This window comes from Musca autumnalis, unplaced genomic scaffold (genome assembly GCF_047663935.1).
Source record: "Musca autumnalis isolate F117 unplaced genomic scaffold, ASM4766393v1 scaffold_1, whole genome shotgun sequence".
In the NCBI taxonomy this organism is placed as follows: Eukaryota; Metazoa; Arthropoda; class Insecta; order Diptera; family Muscidae; genus Musca; species Musca autumnalis.
The window spans coordinates 207,186,495-207,204,771 of NW_027411644.1; the positions used below are offsets into that span (position 1 = coordinate 207,186,495).

General features: G+C 31.9%; 2 protein-coding genes across 24 annotated transcripts in view; one reads left to right on the forward strand and one right to left on the reverse strand.

Moving 5' to 3' along the window:
• The window catches only part of Gycbeta100B (guanylate cyclase soluble subunit beta-1-like), a 649,167-nt gene that overhangs the window by 520,489 nt on the left and 110,401 nt on the right, over nucleotides 1-18,277 (forward strand). The gene's annotated exons all lie outside the window — the stretch shown is intronic.
• Nucleotides 1-18,277, reverse strand: part of stops (SOCS domain-containing protein stops) — a 123,795-nt gene that overhangs the window by 61,553 nt on the left and 43,965 nt on the right. The gene's annotated exons all lie outside the window — the stretch shown is intronic.

Sequence of the window (18,277 nt, forward strand, 5' to 3'; positions counted from 1 at the left end):
CTTAAAATAGACCACGCACGGAAAAAAATTCTTAAAATAGTCCACGCCTTGATAGTCCTTGAAAAATATCTTTAAACTAATCCACGCCTTGATAGTCCTTGAGAAAATTGTCTTAAAATAGTCCACGCCTTGATAGTTCTTTTTAAAAATATTCTTAAAATAGTCAACGCTTTGTTAATCCTTTAAGAAACATTCATAAAATAGTCCCTGCGTTGATAGTCCTTGAAAACAATATTTTTAAAGTAGTCCACGCCTTGATAGTCCTTTAAAAATATTCTTAAAAAATCACGCCTTGATAGTCCTTAAAAATATTCTTAAAATAGTCCACGCTTGGAAAAACATTTCTTAGAATAATATGTATTGACAGTCCTTGAAAAAATATTCCTATTCCGTGACTGGTCATAAAAAGTTATTCTTAAAATAGACCACATCTTGACAGTTCTTGAAAAAGGTTTTTTAATAGTCCACGCCTTGATGGCCTATGCATTGATAGTTTGAACAGATGCACTTTTTTGGTTGAACTCTTAAAAATTCCTCTTCACCTAACACACAAAACTCAATTTGAAAATATGTGAATGTTAAACAATTTGAATATGTTCACAATACTATAAATCACTCGACAACAATTTGAAATAAAATTGTAACAATTTTTAAGTTTCCCCCCACCTCTTGCCTTTATCTTTACCCTATTGAAATCTGTTACAGAAAATAAAATCAATTGTATTATAACACAATTTTTTCGATAAATTGATTGATTTACAATGTAGACGAAATTTGTTACACCAAAGATAGCAAATATCCAAAAAATACACACTCCAACACTCATAAGAATACATTCATACTGTTCTCCTAAGTGTGAAATAAGATGAAGAGAAAGTGAAATAACAACATTTACATATTTCATTCTTGGAGCAGAGATATTTATGTGGTTAGGGAGAGTTTTTTTTTTTTTTTGGATAACACTTCAGACATAATGTAGTCACATTATGCTGTAGACAATTGAAAAACTGATGTGGGGAAGAATGAAACTAAGTTCTAACTATGCTCTGGTGTAACCCACTTATTTGTTCTACTCTACTAACACATACATATGTATGTATGTATGCAAGAGGGATAATTCAAGTTTAGTATCTTTTGGTAACATTGGAAATATTTGCATAACGATTTGTTTGCATAAAGTGTGGAGAGACACACACACACGGTGTACAAATATGTATATTTGCGTCGTTATACATATGCACACATACTCCATACTCTTAAAATAATCCTCTTTAAGTTATACACAATAAATACGATGATGACTAGTGTAAGAAATTGAATGCCACTCTCAATGAAATTGATGTTGTGCTATCGCTGGAAGTGGAAGTGTTCGTTGAGTTAGTTGTCTTGCTTGGAGCTGGTGGATACATACACATTTTTGGATTTGTGCTATGACAATCGATCAACATAAAATCGCTTCTACATATTTCTTGTAGTTCTCCGTAATGAAACCCTTTTATTGCTAGTGTAGATTGAAAATGTTCACCAACTAGATAATAACTGCAGGTGGTGTTATAAATAGTCTATAAAAAATTTGAAAACTCCACGCTTAAAGACCTGCAGGGGGCTTAAATATTCTTTCCACGCTTATAGAGCTCCAGGTAGCCTAAGAAAAATTCTTAAAAATTCACGTTTAAAAAGCTCCTGGTGGCATTAGAAAAATTCTGAAAATAATCAAAATATTTATGAGGCCCCAGAAAAATTCTTTGAATTCTTTTTGAAAGAGCTCCTAGAAAAATTGTGAAAACATCAACATGTTTATCAGTATTTGGTGGACTTAGAACAATTCTTTAAAAATCCATGTTTTAAGGGTGCCAGTTGGCCTTAGAAAGCTTCTTAAAAAATCTAGTCGTACGTAGCTCTATTTTTAGCTTCTGCACTCTAAAAACTTTAAGGTTGTCCAACTAAAATGCTTTAAGGGTGTCAAAGTGACTCAAAACAAAAAATAATAATAATAAATAAAAAAATAAGTTCAACGCTTTTGCGCTTTAATCCAGTTCAAGATTACTTCTTGGATTGTTGGCCGACGGTTATATGGCACATTTTCAATTTGGATGTTATCACTAAGCCCAAATTAAATTTATTGGTTTATAGAAGCAAGTTTTAATGAAATTGCGGGAATTATTTCTTATGCAACAATAAATTTTCTGTAAGTAGCCGGCTTTCGGTCGGAATTTAAGATCTTTAATCTTGGAAAAATATGTCTAAAATAGTCCACGATTTGAAAGTTCTTGAAAAAAATTCTTAAAATAGTTCACGCTGTAATAGTCATTGAAAAATTATTCTTAAAATACGCCAATCCTTGATAATCCTTGAAACTATATATTTAAAATAGGCTTTGATAGTATTTAAAAATACTCTTAAAAGAGTCTGCGCCTTGATAGAACTTGCAATTTTTTTTTAAATTGTCCTTGAAAAAACTTCTTAAAATAGGCTATTAATCCTTGAAAATATATTCATAAAATAGGCCAAGCGTTGATATTCCTTACAAAATATTCTTAAAATAGTCCACGCCTTAATAGACCATAAAAAAGTTGTTCTTAATACAGTCAACTCCTTGAAAGTTCTTGAAAAAACATTCTTAAAATAGTCCACGCCTTAATAGTCCTTTCCTCAAGGACTATCAATGCGTGGACTATTTTAAGAATATTTTTTCAAGTACTTTCAAGGCGCGGACTATCTTAAGAATATTTTTTCAAGGACTTTCAAGGCGCGGACTATTTCAAGAATATTTTTTCATGGACTTTCAAGGCGCGGACTATTTTAAAAATACTTTTTCAAGAACTTTCAAGGCGTTGACTGTATAAAGAATAACTTTTTCAAGGGCCTTGAAAAAAATATTCTTAAAATAGTCCACGCCTTGGTAGGCCTTGAAAAAATATTTTTCAAATAGTCCACACCTTGAGGCCTTGAAAATTTTTCTGAAAATAGTCCACACCCTGAGGCCTTGAAAATTTTTCTGAAAATAGTCCACGCCTTGGTGGGCCTTGAAAAAATATTCTTAAAATAGTCCACGCCTTGGTAAGCCTTGAAAAAATATTCTTCCAATAGTCCACACCTTGGTAGGCCCTGAAAAAATATTCTGAAAATAGTCCATGCCTTGGTGGCCTTGAAAAATAATTCTTAAAATAGTCCACGCCTTGGTAGGCCTTGAAAAAATATTCTTCAAATAGTCCACACCTTGGTAGGCCTTGAAAACATATTCTGCCTTGGTGTGCCTTGAAAAAATATTCTGAAAATAGTCCACGCCTTGGTGGCCTTGAAAAATAATTCTTAAAATAGTCCACGCCTTGGTAGGACTTGAAAAAATATTCTTCAAATAGTCCACACCTTGGTAGGCCTTGAAAACATATTCTGCCTTGGTGTGCCTTGAAAAAATATTCTTAAAATAGTCCACGCCTTGGTAGGCCTTAAAAAATATTCTGAAAATAATCTACGCCTTGGTAGGCATTGAAAAAATTATCTTAAAATAGTCTACGCCTTGCTAGGCTGTGAAAAAATATTCCTTATATAGTCTATGCCTTGTTAGGCCTTGAAAAAATATTCTTAAAATAGTCCACGCCTTGGTGTGCCTTGAACAAATATTTTTAAAATAGTCCACGCCGTGGTAAGCCTTGAAAAAATATTCTTAAAATAGTCCACGCCTTTGTGTGCCTTGAACAAATATTTTTAAAATAGTCCACGCCTTGGTAGGCCTTGAAAAAATATTCTCAAAATAGTCCACGCCTTGGTAGACCTTAAAAAATATTCTGAAAATACTCTACGCCTTGGTAGGCATTGAAAAAATATTCTTAACATAGTCTACGCCTTGCTAGGCTGTGAAAAAATATTTTTAAAATAGTCCACGCCTTGGTAGGCCTTGAAAAAATATTCTTAAAATAGTCCACGCCTTGGTAGGCCTTGAAAAAATATTCTTAAAATAGTCCACGCCTTGGTAGGCCTTGAAAAAATATTCTTAAAGTAGTCCACGCCTTGGTAGGCCTTGAAAAAATATTCTGAAAATAGTGCACACCTTGGTAGGCCTTGAAAAATATTCTTAAAATAGCCCAAGCCTTGATAGTCCTTGAAAATTTTTCTTAAAATAGTTCACGCCTTGGTAGACCTTGAAAAAAATTTCTTAAAATAGTTCACGCCTTGATAGTCCTTGAAAAATTGTTCTTAAAATAGGTCAAGCCTGGATAGTCCTTGATTAAATATTCTTAAAATAGGCCAAGCCTTAATAGGCCTTCAAAAAGATTTTTAAAATAGTCCACGCCTTGGTAGACCTTGAAAAAAATTTCTTAAAATAGTCCACGCCTTGGTAGACCTTGAAAAAAATTTCTTAAAATAATCCACGCCTGGACAGACCTTGAATAATTTTTCTTTTCATTGACAAATGTTCTTAAAATTTTTCTTAAAATAGTCTACGGCTTGAAAGTCCTTGAAAAAATATTCCTTGTAAATTCCACTTCTTGTTAGTCCTTGAAAAAATATTCCTTATAAAGTCCAGGCCTTGTTAGCCTTTACAAAAATATTCCTTATAAAGTCCATGTCTTGTTAGTCCTTGAAAAATTGTCCTTAAAATAGTACACGCCTTTTTAGTCCTTGAAAAAATATTCCTTATAAAGTCCTGGCTCATTTATACTTTGAAAAAATATTCCTTGTAAAGTCCAGACCTTCTTAGTCCTTCAAAAAGTATTCCTTATAAAGTCCAGGCCTTGTTAGTTATTAAAAAATATTCCTTATAAAGTTCTTGTATTCCTTGAAAAAATATTCCTTGCAAAGTCCAGACTTTCTTAGTCCTTGAAAAAATATTCCTTACAAAGTCCATGCCATGTTAGTCCTTGAAAAAATATTCCATATGAAGGCCAGGCCTTAGTCCTTGAAAAAATATTTCTTATAAAGTCCAGCCCTTGTTAGTCCTTGCAAAAATATTCCATGTAAAGTGTCCTGTTAGTCTTTGAAAAAATGTTCGTAAAATAGTACTCGAATTTTTAGTCCTTGAAAAAATATTCCTTAAAAAGTCCAGGCCCTTTTATTCCTTCAAAAAATATTCCTTATAAAGTCCAGATTTTGTTAGTCCTTCTATAAATATTCCTTATAAAGCCCAGGTCTTGTTAGTCCTGGCAAAAATATTCCTGTAAAGAGAGAGATATTTATGTGGTTAGGGAGAGTTTTTTTTTTTTTTTGGATAACACTTCAGACATAATGTAGTCACATTATGCTGTAGACAATTGAAAAACTGATGTGGGGAAGAATGAAACTAAGTTCTAACTATGCTCTGGTGTAACCCACTTATTTGTTCTACTCTACTAACACATACATATGTATGTATGTATGCAAGAGGGATAATTCAAGTTTAGTATCTTTTGGTAACATTGGAAATATTTGCATAACGATTTGTTTGCATAAAGTGTGGAGAGACACACACACACGGTGTACAAATATGTATATTTGCGTCGTTATACATATGCACACATACTCCATACTCTTAAAATAATCCTCTTTAAGTTATACACAATAAATACGATGATGACTAGTGTAAGAAATTGAATGCCACTCTCAATGAAATTGATGTTGTGCTATCGCTGGAAGTGGAAGTGTTCGTTGAGTTAGTTGTCTTGCTTGGAGCTGGTGGATACATACACATTTTTGGATTTGTGCTATGACAATCGATCAACATAAAATCGCTTCTACATATTTCTTGTAGTTCTCCGTAATGAAACCCTTTTATTGCTAGTGTAGATTGAAAATGTTCACCAACTAGATAATAACTGCAGGTGGTGTTATAAATAGTCTATAAAAAATTTGAAAACTCCACGCTTAAAGACCTGCAGGGGGCTTAAATATTCTTTCCACGCTTATAGAGCTCCAGGTAGCCTAAGAAAAATTCTTAAAAAATCACGTTTAAAAAGCTCCTGGTGGCATTAGAAAAATTCTGAAAATAATCAAAATTTTTATGAGGCCCCAGAAAAATTCTTTGAATTCTTTTTGAAAGAGCTCCTAGAAAAATTGTGAAAACATCAACATGTTTATCAGTATTTGGTGGACTTAGAACAATTCTTTAAAAATCCATGTTTTAAGGGTGCCAGTTGGCCTTAGAAAGCTTCTTAAAAAATCTAGTCGTACGTAGCTCTATTTTTAGCTTCTGCACTCTAAAAACTTTAAGGTTGTCCAACTAAAATGCTTTAAGGGTGTCAAAGTGACTCAAAACAAAAAATAATAATAATAAATAAAAAAATAAGTTCAACGCTTTTGCGCTTTAATCCAGTTCAAGATTACTTCTTGGATTGTTGGCCGACGGTTATATGGCACATTTTCAATTTGGATGTTATCACTAAGCCCAAATTAAATTTATTGGTTTATAGAAGCAAGTTTTAATGAAATTGCGGGAATTATTTCTTATGCAACAATAAATTTTCTGTAAGTAGCCGGCTTTCGGTCGGAATTTAAGATCTTTAATCTTGGAAAAATATGTCTAAAATAGTCCACGATTTGAAAGTTCTTGAAAAAAATTCTTAAAATAGTTCACGCTGTAATAGTCATTGAAAAATTATTCTTAAAATACGCCAATCCTTGATAATCCTTGAAACTATATTTTTAAAATAGGCTTTGATAGTATTTAAAAATACTCTTAAAAGAGTCTGCGCCTTGATAGAACTTGCAATTTTTTTTAAATTGTCCTTGAAAAAACTTCTTAAAATAGGCTATTAATCCTTGAAAATATATTCATAAAATAGGCCAAGCGTTGATATTCCTTACAAAATATTCTTAAAATAGTCCACGCCTTAATAGACCATAAAAAAGTTGTTCTTAATACAGTCAACTCCTTGAAAGTTCTTGAAAAAACATTCTTAAAATAGTCCACGCCTTAATAGTCCTTTCCTCAAGGACTATCAATGCGTGGACTATTTTAAGAATATTTTTTCAAGTACTTTCAAGGCGCGGACTATCTTAAGAATATTTTTTCAAGGACTTTCAAGGCGCGGACTATTTCAAGAATATTTTTTCATGGACTTTCAAGGCGCGGACTATTTTAAAAATACTTTTTCAAGGACTTTCAAGGCGTTGACTGTATAAAGAATAACTTTTTCAAGGGCCTTGAAAAAAATATTCTTAAAATAGTCCACGCCTTGGTAGGCCTTGAAAAAATATTTTTCAAATAGTCCACACCTTGAGGCCTTGAAAATTTTTCTGAAAATAGTCCACACCCTGAGGCCTTGAAAATTTTTCTGAAAATAGTCCACGCCTTGGTGGGCCTTGAAAAAATATTCTTAAAATAGTCCACGCCTTGGTAAGCCTTGAAAAAATATTCTTCCAATAGTCCACACCTTGGTAGGCCCTGAAAAAATATTCTGAAAATAGTCCATGCCTTGGTGGCCTTGAAAAATAATTCTTAAAATAGTCCACGCCTTGGTAGGCCTTGAAAAAATATTCTTCAAATAGTCCACACCTTGGTAGGCCTTGAAAACATATTCTGCCTTGGTGTGCCTTGAAAAAATATTCTGAAAATAGTCCACGCCTTGGTGGCCTTGAAAAATAATTCTTAAAATAGTCCACGCCTTGGTAGGACTTGAAAAAATATTCTTCAAATAGTCCACACCTTGGTAGGCCTTGAAAACATATTCTGCCTTGGTGTGCCTTGAAAAAATATTCTTAAAATAGTCCACGCCTTGGTAGGCCTTAAAAAATATTCTGAAAATAATCTACGCCTTGGTAGGCATTGAAAAAATTATCTTAAAATAGTCTACGCCTTGCTAGGCTGTGAAAAAATATTCCTTATATAGTCTATGCCTTGTTAGGCCTTGAAAAAATATTCTTAAAATAGTCCACGCCTTGGTGTGCCTTGAACAAATATTTTTAAAATAGTCCACGCCGTGGTAGGCCTTGAAAAAATATTCTTAAAATAGTCCACGCCTTTGTGTGCCTTGAACAAATATTTTTAAAATAGTCCACGCCTTGGTAGGCCTTGAAAAAATATTCTCAAAATAGTCCACGCCTTGGTAGACCTTAAAAAATATTCTTAAAATAGTCCACGCCTTTGTGTGCCTTGAACAAATATTTTTAAAATAGTCCACGCCTTGGTAGGCCTTGAAAAAATATTCTCAAAATAGTCCACGCCTTGGTAGACCTTAAAAAATATTCTGAAAATACTCTACGCCTTGGTAGGCATTGAAAAAATATTCTTAACATAGTCTACGCCTTGCTAGGCTGTGAAAAAATATTTTTAAAATAGTCCACGCCTTGGTAGGCCTTGAAAAAATATTCTTAAAATAGTCCACGCCTTGGTAGGCCTTGAAAAAATATTCTTAAAATAGTCCACGCCTTGGTAGGCCTTGAAAAAATATTCTTAAAGTAGTCCACGCCTTGGTAGGCCTTGAAAAAATATTCTGAAAATAGTGCACACCTTGGTAGGCCTTGAAAAATATTCTTAAAATAGCCCAAGCCTTGATAGTCCTTGAAAATTTTTCTTAAAATAGTTCACGCCTTGGTAGACCTTGAAAAAAATTTCTTAAAATAGTTCACGCCTTGATAGTCCTTGAAAAATTGTTCTTAAAATAGGTCAAGCCTGGATAGTCCTTGATTAAATATTCTTAAAATAGGCCAAGCCTTAATAGGCCTTCAAAAAGATTTTTAAAATAGTCCACGCCTTGGTAGACCTTGAAAAAAATTTCTTAAAATAGTCCACGCCTTGGTAGACCTTGAAAAAAATTTCTTAAAATAGTCCACGCCTTGGTAGACCTTGAAAAAAATTTCTTAAAATAATCCACGCCTGGACAGACCTTGAATAATTTTTCTTTTCATTGACAAATGTTCTTAAAATTTTTCTTAAAATAGTCTACGGCTTGAAAGTCCTTGAAAAAATATTCCTTGTAAATTCCACTTCTTGTTAGTCCTTGAAAAAATATTCCTTATAAAGTCCAGGCCTTGTTAGCCTTTACAAAAATATTCCTTATAAAGTCCATGTCTTGTTAGTCCTTGAAAAATTGTCCTTAAAATAGTACACGCCTTTTTAGTCCTTGAAAAAATATTCCTTATAAAGTCCTGGCTCATTTATACTTTGAAAAAATATTCCTTGTAAAGTCCAGACCTTCTTAGTCCTTCAAAAAGTATTCCTTATAAAGTCCAGGCCTTGTTAGTTATTAAAAAATATTCCTTATAAAGTTCTTGTATTCCTTGAAAAAATATTCCTTGCAAAGTCCAGACTTTCTTAGTCCTTGAAAAAATATTCCTTACAAAGTCCATGCCATGTTAGTCCTTGAAAAAATATTCCATATGAAGGCCAGGCCTTAGTCCTTGAAAAAATATTTCTTATAAAGTCCAGCCCTTGTTAGTCCTTGCAAAAATATTCCATGTAAAGTGTCCTGTTAGTCTTTGAAAAAATGTTCGTAAAATAGTACTCGAATTGTTAGTCCTTGAAAAAATATTCCTTAAAAAGTCCAGGCCCTTTTATTCCTTCAAAAAATATTCCTTATAAAGTCCAGATTTTGTTAGTCCTTCTATAAATATTCCTTATAAAGCCCAGGTCTTGTTAGTCCTGGCAAAAATATTCCTGTAAAGTCATTGCCTTGTTAGTCATTGAATAAATATTCCTTATAAAGTCCATGCCTTGTTAGTCCTTCAAAAAATATTCCTTATAAAGTCGAGGCCTTGTTAGTCCTTTAAAATCAACTTTTATTCCAATTTTCTGTAAGTAGCCGGCTGGCCGGAATTTAAGACCTTTAACATTGGATAGACTTAAAGCTGATTACGCGTCCAAAATGTTCTTTACCTAAGCAAAAATTAGGGATCTGTTCATAGGACATTTAGACCCCCAAATACGTTATTTTTTGCTTAGTCTTAGGTTAAGAGTATTTAGATATCGACAGAGCCGACTGATTCCTATCAGCTTTGACATATAGCTGATATACAGTTCCTTATAGATATATGAGGTTCACACCATGTGAAATGTTCACTACATCTCTCTTTCTTGGAAAAATAAAAAGGAATAAAATTACTCATGAAGATTTAACGCAAAATCAAGAATACGAACAACAAACAATGCCAGAAGCGTACAAACAAATATGCAAATAAGTATAACATTTTACCATTGACGTATTTGTAGTATTCTTACTTTTTGACAAATTCTGGTGAAAATACATATTTATCCACGTGGCCACATAGTTGGGTAGGGATGGGTGAATATATATTGGGAACAAGGAAAAGAAAAAAAATATTTGTTTGTTTGCAGATATGTGACAAATTCTTCTAACTTCATACATGGCAAATATGTATTCGAAAAACACAATAGGTTGTGATTTATAACGGAGATAATTTAAACTGGGTTTCAGACACATTCAAAAAATGTTTTATTTAATATTTTAAAATAGAAGGATTTAAATTTCTGTTTTCAAGACAGCATTTGTGATAGTATTTGTAAATTGTTAAGTTTTTCAAAATGTAGTTTGGAACTCAAAATATTTTTTATTTTGAAAATAACATTCATCGATTATGCTGTGTTTTTTTTATTTTAGTTATTTTTCAAATTTAAGGACATTTCAAATCTTTAAAAAATATTGACTTCTTCTATCTATTGAAGTATGAGTAAAAGTCCCTGTTCCGTAAACTTCGACTTCTCATCTGTAGCAAGCAACCACAAAATTCATGTTTAAAATATTCATTTTCATTAGTCCCAACTAAGTAATTAATATTCAATAAAAATTATTTAAATTTAGTTATTTTCCAAATTTAAGGACATTTCAAACCCTTAAAATAATATTAATTTCTTCTATTTATCGAAGTATGAGTAAAAGTCGCTATTACGTAAACTTTGACTTTTCATCTGTAGTCAGCAACCACAAAATTCATGTTTAAAATATTCATTTTCATTAGTCCCAACTAAGCAATATTCAAATTCTTCAATAAATTTTCCACCTTAATATTCAAATTGCCAATAACTTCTAATCTTCGTTTGTTTAACTAATAAGAATAAGCATTGTTGTAGTTGTTGTTACTCATAACAAACAATAATAATATCTATTGAACTATCAGACATATTGGAGACTGTTATCCATGTGTAATGGAAATGCAAAAGAAAGACATGAGGCGAGGGATGCCAACAAAATCTACATGCCAAAAATTCAACGTATAATGAAGTTGTTTGGCTTGTCATACGTGGCTCTATCGATGTGTATTGCCAAGAAATATGAAAAATAACACAAAATGCAAAGCAAAAAAACTTTACACAGTATGCAGTTTTTGCAGAATTGTATTTCGCAAAAGAACAAAAAGCACACATTTCTTATATATGTATGTATGTATATCATACGTATACGTGCACAGTATAGTTTATGGATCTGGTTTTGTTTGTCCTGTGCATGGCTTATTCGTTGGTTTGTTTAAGGGTTAGGAAACTTGGTTTACATCAGGGTTGCCATCATAACTCTTTATATATTTTTAAAAAATATTAATATTATCAAGAAAATCAACGGCTAATGGTCTGATGGTTCTCTTAGAAGGCACAGCTATTATTTTAATGATCCTTCAAAAATGTTCCTAAAAATATCCTTTAAAAATCCACGATTATAGGCCAGATGATAAGTGAAAAATTACTCTTTAAAAACGCAATATTTTAGGCCAGATGATGCCTGAAAAAAATACTTAAAAATCCACGATTTTAGGTGATGCCTGAAAAAAATATTCTTTAAAAATCCACGATTTTAGGTGATGCCTGAAAAAAATATTCTTTAAAAATTTACGATTTAAGGTGATGCCTGAAAAAATATTCTTTAAAAATCCACGATTTTAGGTGATGCCTGAAAAAATATTCTTTAAAAATCCACGATTTTAGGTAATGCTGAAAAATATTCTTTAAAAATCCACGATTTTAGGTGATGCCTGAAAAAAATATTCTTTAAAAATTTACGATTTAAGGTGATGCCTGAAAAAATATTCTTTAAAAATCCACGATTTTAGGTGATGCCTGAAAAAATATTCTTTAAAAATCCACGATTTTAGGTAATGCTGAAAAATATTCTTTAAAAATCCACGATTTTAGGTGATGCCTGAAAAAATATTCTTTAAAAATCCACGATTTTAGGTGATGCCTGAAAGAATATTCTTTAAAAATCCACGATTATAGGACTGATGATGACTGAAAAAATATTCTTTAAAAATCCACGATTATAGGACTGATGATGACTGAAAAAATATTCTTTAAAAATCCACGATTATAGGACAGATGATGACTGAAAAAATATTCTTTAAAAATCCACGATTATAGGACAGATGATGACTGAAAAAATATTCTTTAAAAATCCACGATTATAGGACTGATGGTGACTGAAAAAATATTCTTTAAAAATCCACGATTATAGGACTGATGATGACTGAAAAAATATTCTTTAAAAATCCACGATTATAGGACAGATGATGACTGAAAAAATATTCTTTAAAAATCCACGATTATAGGACTGATGATGACTGAAAAAATATTCTTTAAAAATCCACGATTATAGGCCAGATGATGCTTAAAAAATATTCTTTAAAAATTCCACGATAATAGGCTTGAAGATGAGTAAAAATATTCTTTGAAAAGTTCTTTAAAATCCACGATTATAGGCCTGATGATGCCCGAAAAATTATTCTTTAAAAATCCACGATTATAGGCCTGATGATGCCCGAAAAATTATTCTTTAAAAATCCACGATTATAGGACTGATGATGACTGAAAAAATATTCTTTAAAAATCCACGATTATAGGACTGATGATGACTGAAAAAATATTCTTTAAAAATCCACGATTATAGGACAGATGATGACTGAAAAAATATTCTTTAAAAATCCACGATTATAGGACAGATGATGACTGAAAAAATATTCTTTAAAAATCCACGATTATAGGACTGATGATGCCAGAAAACATATTCTTTAAAAATCCGTGATTATAGTCCTGATGATGCCTGAAAAATTGTTCTTTAAAAATCCACGATTTTAGGCCTGAGGATGCCTGAAAAATTATTTTTTAAAAATGCATGATTATATGCCTGATGAAGGCTGAAAAATTATTCTTCATATTTCCACGATTATTAATCTTGTGTAGTAGTATTCTTTAGAAATCCCCGATTATAGGCCTGAAGATGTCTGAAAAATTATTCTTTAGAAATCCCCGATTATAGGTCTGAAGATGTCTGAAACATTATTCTTTAAAAATCAACGATTGTTAAGCAGATGGAGCCTGACAAATTATTCTTTAAAAATCCACGATGATGCCTGACAAATTATTAATTAAAAATATATTCTTTAAAAATCCACGATTATAGGCGTGATGACGCCCGAAAAATTATTCTTTAAAAATCCACGATTATAGGCGTGATGACGACCGAAAAATTATTCTTTAAAAAATCCACGATTATAGGCGTGATGACGCCCGAAAAATTATTCTTTAAAAAATCCACGATTTAGGGCTTGATAATGCACGAAAATTATTCTTTAAAAAATCCACGATTTAGGGCTTGATAATGCACGAAAATTATTCTTTAAAAAATCCACGATTATAGGCGTGATGACGCCCGAAAAATTATTCTTTAAAAAATCAACGATTTAGGGCTTGATAATGCACGAAAATTATTCTTTAAAAATCCACGATTATAGGCCTGATGATGCCCGAAAAATTATTCTTAAAATATCCACGATTTTAGACCCGATAATGCCCGAAAAAGTATTCTTTAAAAATCCACGATTATATGCCTGATCATGCATGAAAAATTATTCTTTAAAAATCCATGATTATAGGACAGATAATGAGTAAAAAAAAATATTTTTTAAAGAATAATAAAAATCCACGATTATAGGCCAAGTGATGAGCGAAAACATATTCTTTGAAACTCCACGATTATGGGCAAGATGATGATTAAAAAAATATTCTTTAAAAATCCACGATTATAGGTCAGATGATGAGTGAAAAAAAATATTTTTTTAAAAAGCCACGATTATAGCCCAGATGATGCCTGAAAAAGTATTTTTAAGAATACACTGTTTAAAATATTGTTTAAAAATCCACGATGGTGCCTGACAAATTATTCTTTAAAAATCAACGATGGTGCCTGACAAATTATTCTTTAAAAACCCACGATGATGCCTGACAAATTATTAATTAAAAATATATTCTTTAAAAATCCACGATGATGCCTGACAAATTATTAATTAAAAATATATTCTTTAAAAATCCACGATTATAGGGGTGACGACGAAAAATTATTCTTTAAAAAATCCACGATTATAGGCCTGATGATGCCCAACAAATTATTCTTTAAAAAACCACGATTTTAGGCTTGATAATGCCCGAAAATTGTTCTTTAAAAATCCACGATTATTGTCCTGATGATGCCTGAAAAATTATATTTAAAAATCCACAATTATAGGCCAGATGATGAGCGAAAAAAATATTCTTTAAAAATCCAAGATAAATGTCTCGATGATGGTTGAAAAAATTTTCTTCAAAAATCCGCGATCTTTGGTTTCCCTAAAATGGCCAATTCTGCGTTACAACCATACAGCAGAGGCGATAACCCTGTTGCTGTTTTATTCTTCAGCGCTTATATCATTTTATTCTTCAGAGTTTATATCATTATTTGTTACGGGGATAAACTCTCTCTGTTATTCTTTTACAGGCACTTGTAAATATTTTTTGTCGCTTGTAACATTCTCAAGGATATGGCTTCTGTTAAGCATGTACGGAATTTACTATGTTCATGTATGCGTTGTTTTTGCCCATTAAGAAGTGGTTGTAATTTTTTTCTACATCTATGTGAAACTTTTGTGCGTGAGTAATGCCTTGCAGTCGATTTATGATTGACTTAAATGGGTTGGAAATTATGAAGAGATGTAAATACAGTGTTAGCAAGAGGGAATAAAGGAAGGTACAGTTGTTTGAAGTTAGCTGCCAATCAATTAAGTGCAAAATTGATTTACTATTCAAAAATTAATTTGCTTCCTTATCAAAATTTGTTTTTCTGAGCAATATCTTGGTCATAACCCTTTAAAAATTTAGAAAAAAATTACCTCGTTTAAAGACAAGATTTTCATGTACTTAATAAACCCACAAATATATTTGTAGATCGGTTGTTTCCGAACTGGAGTAGACTTTAGGCCTAATACTCGTATAGGCGGAACAAATATTCTTTAAAAATCCACGAATATGGGCCTAATATAGGCGGACAAAATATTCTTTAAAAATCCACTATAATGGAGCTAATATAGGCGGAAACATTTTTCTTTAAAAATCCACGTTATTTAGGCCTATAAATATATTGAAGAATACTCTTTAAAAATCCACGATTATAGGACTAAATAGATTGAAAAAATATACTTTAAAAATCCATGAATATAGGCATAAATAGATTAAATAAAAAATACTTTAAAAATTCACTAATATAAGTCTAAATAGATTGACAAAATATACTTTGAAAATCCACGATAATGGACCTAAAATAGGCCGAAAAATATTCTTTAATAATCCACAGTTATTGGCTTAAATAAATTGAAAACTACTCTTAAAAATCCACGATTATAGTCCTAAATAGATTGAAAAATATTATTTAGAAATCCATGATTATAGGCCTAAATAGATTGAAAAATACTTTTTAAAAATCCACGATTATAGACCAAATAGATTGAAAAATATTCTTTAGAAATCCATGATTATAGGCCTAAATAGATTGAAAAATACTTTTTAAAAATCCACGATTATAGACCAAATAGATTGAAAAATATTCTTTAGAAATCCATGATTATAGGCCTAAATAGATTGAAAAATACTTTTTAAAAATCCACGATTATAGACCAAATAGATTGAAAAATATTCTTTAGAAATCCATGATTATAGGCCTAAATAGATTGAAAAATACTTTTTAAAAATCCACGATTATAGACCAAATAGATTGAAAAATATTCTTTAGAAATCCATGATTATAGGCCTAAATAGATTGAAAAATACTTTTTGAAAATCCACGATTATAGACCAAATAGATTGAAAAATATTCTTTAGAAATCCATGATTATAGGCCTAAATAGATTGAAAAATACTTTTTAAAAATCCACGATTATAGGCCTAAATAGATTGAAAAATACTTTTAAAAATCCACGATTATAGACCAAATAGATTGAAAAATATTCTTTAAAAAAATCCACGATTATAGTCCTAAATAGATTGGAAAATATTCCTTAAAAATACACAATTTAGGCCTAGATATATTGAAAAATGTTCTTTAAAAATCCACATTTATAGGACTAAATCCATTAAAAAATATTCTTTAAAAATCCACGATTATAGGCCTAAATAAATTGAAAAATACTCTTTAAAAATCCACGATCATAGGCCTAAATAGGTTGGAAAAATATTTTTTTTCAAAAAATCCACGAATATGGGCCTGACATAAGTTAAAAAATTATTCTTTATAAATATGTGACCATAGGGTTGATCTTAGCTAAAAAAATATTGTTTAATAATCCACGGTAATAGGGCTGATATTATTTAAAAATATTTTTAAATTATCCACGATTATATGCCTTATATGTCTAAAAACAAGTAAAAAAGTATCAGTCGGCTTGGCCGACAGAGATATACCCTCAGCCTGTGTATATTGAAACATTTTTTTTTCCCAAAAAACGCATGTATTTAGGGAATTTTGGGCGTTTGAACTGACAAAAATGTTGATTAGGATTAGAGATCAAAAGTTTTGCGGAGGAGATACTAAAAAGAATGGATCTCGAGCCACTACATATGGTACCATAGGGGTTTTTTACAACTTCAGGGATGTTTGCTCAAGAAGTATGGACTTGCCCCTGAAACAACTTTTACCATCGCAATTGAGGCAGCGAATGCAAGTTGCTTCAACAAAAATCAAAGTGATTCGAAAGCAGGTCTTAAAGTGAACATGTATCCGAAATTTTGTGTGTTAGGTACCGGATGGAGTGGACAAATATAGTCCATATTTGAACCTGATCTATATCTGGTAGATATATTAAGATGTGTAAAGTATGGTCCAATTCGGCCACTCTCTTCAAGAGTTATCGTACGCACAATTTTACCGAACATTTTTGAACTTTTGTGGGGGAGGTACCTGAAGGAGTGGACCGATATGGCTTATCTTCGAATCGGCAGACTTGTTCGAGAGTTATTTTGCCCTCCAACCTCCTCACACGGTGTCATAGGGGTTTTTTGCAACTTTCAGGCTATTTTCTCAGGAAGTATGGACTTGCCCCTGATGAAACTTATACCGTCGTATGGAGGGCAGTGAATACAAGTTGCTAAAGCAAAAATCAAAGCGATTCGAGAGATGGTCCTAAACTGAACTTTTCCAAATTTTTGTGTGGGAGGTACCCGACGGAGTGGACCAATTGGGTCCATATTAAAACCTGATCTAAGTCTGGTACACGCTCCACGATGGGCAAAGTATGGACCATATCGGTTACTCCCTTCAAGAGTTATCGTGCGCACAAATTTTCCGAACATTTTCGAACTTTTGTGGGGGAGGTACCGGAAGGAGTGGACCGATATAGCTTATCTTCGAACTTAAACTAAGTTTGGGCAAAATATTACGAAAGCCAAAATTTGAACCGAATCGGTTCATCCGTTCGAGAGTTATCGTGCGCTCCAGCCAGACAGACAGACAGACAGACGGACGGACATTGCTCAATCGACTCCAAATTGTCTGAAACACATTTCGTCCAAACATACTTGGGGTCTAAAACCATTATTTCGATGAGGCACATTTTGCCCGTATGAAAGTGTATATACCCTTCATAGCCTAAAGGCTGAGGGTATAAATATTCCTTAAAAATCCACGATTTTAAATGGAAGGTGCTTACACCTGGGAAATGTTTGCGGTTTCTGAAACTACAATGTTCATAGATGAGAAAAATCAAAAAACCAAAAATATCGCCGGAGCGCTTTTTAAATAAACCGCGATCAAATTTCACATTTTAGAGTTTCTTTAGCTTTTCACGACTTTGCTTGGAAACCGCACCTCCTATCGAAATGGGGCCAAAGAAAATGTTGTAGCTGTGAAAATTCTCTAGAGGAATACCCACTATGATTTGTTCCTAGGTTTTACCATTTTTGAGATATAAAAGTTCACGTCACATTTTTAGGTTTCTTGTTAAGTTTTCAAGATTTGTTTGAAAACGGTAAAATGTGAAAATTCTCCACAATATTGGCTTTCGTAACTTGTTCCTAGGTTGTACCATATGTGAGTTATATACATTTAAGTTGGAAAAT